Genomic DNA, 1,536 nt, shown 5'->3' on the forward strand with positions numbered 1-1,536 from the left:
GTTTGGTATGGTTAAAGGATGTAGTGACAAGGGAAGATGCTAGAACGAAAAGCAGGTCTTTCTGTGCCCAGGTGAAGAGTTTAACCTTTGTTCTGAAGCTTGTGAGGGGTCACTGAGGGGTTGTAAACAGTGCAGGAAAACATTAGAGAAGAAAGCAGAGAGGGGCGGGGTAAGTATTAAGCTCAGTTTTAGGGACACAAACATCTGATTATTTCACTCAGTCATGGGCTTTCTCTTCCCCATTAACACTGGTAATTACTACCATTGACTTAAGGGAAAACAAACCATTAAGGACATGCCACATTTAACACCCTCATTTGCACTCCACACCCTCTCAGAACAGGGAACTCAGATATAAAGAGGTAACTAGGGGCTCCCGGGTGGCTCAGTCCGTTAAGCGTCCAACTTCAGCTCAGGTCATGATCTCACAGTTCGTGAGTTCGAGCCCCACATCGGGCTCTGTACTGAGAGCCCAGAGCCTGCTCGGGATGCTCTCTCTCCCTCTTTCTCTGCCCCTCCCCTGCTTGTGCATGTCCTCTCTCTCTCTCTCTCTCTCTCTCAAAATAAGTAAACTTTAAAATAAAATAAAAGAGGTAACTAGCCATGTTACAAAGTCACTTCAGGCTTAAGCATGAGCTCCAAAAAGACTGCTCTCCTTATCTCCCTCCTTAATCACTGCGTGGAGGACACGGGGGCTTCCCACAGTGTTCTCCATCTGTTCTTTGCTCCGTGCCAAGCTTTCTTTAGACCCCTAACATCTGTGCTGAGCAGGGCTGGGTCAGAAGACAGTTTTACTCAGGTTACAACCTGCACGTCAAAGGCCTGTGTCACGCCTGCTGGACTCATTTCCACGTTGCTGTGTGGTCATTCCACCACTATCACTAAATGTCCTTCTTAACAGTTCCTCTCCACTGATTTTTCTCTCTATCAATAAGGCTTAAGATTTTATGTGAAAGCTCAAAGTAATGAAAGTAGCCAAAATCACACATTTCTCCTGGGTTAGCTGTATTGTTTATTCTGCTCGGTCCTTTAAATGAGATAGATTTTGGAATTTAATGTTTTTTTTTTTTTCTAATCACCTAGACAATATATATTCCACCTAGGAAATATCAAAAGTATAGCAAAATGCAAAAAATAAGAATAAAAGTTGCCTATAGGAGCGCCTGGGTGGCTCAGTCAATTAAGCATCTGACCTCAGCCCAGGTCATGGTCTCACAGTTCGTGGGTTTGAGCCCCATGTCGGGCTCTGTGCTGACAGCCCAGGGCCTGGAGTCTGCTTCAGATTCTGTGTCTCTGTCTCCCTCTGCCCCTTCCCCACTCATGCTGTCTCAAAAATAAATAAACATTAAAAAAAAACTTTTAAAAAGCTGCCTATACTCTAATCAGCCAGATGTAATATTCTTAAAATACTGGTATATTATCTTTTTAATTTTTCTTCTAGTTTTCTTTCTATACATATATCACTTTGTTAAGTTGGGCTTGTGTACACAACTTAAAATTTTACCTCTAAAATGATAGCTTTTCCTGGGGCAGGAT

The sequence above is a fragment of the Panthera tigris genome, chromosome A1 (assembly GCF_018350195.1).
Source record: "Panthera tigris isolate Pti1 chromosome A1, P.tigris_Pti1_mat1.1, whole genome shotgun sequence".
Classification (NCBI taxonomy): domain Eukaryota; kingdom Metazoa; phylum Chordata; class Mammalia; order Carnivora; family Felidae; genus Panthera; species Panthera tigris.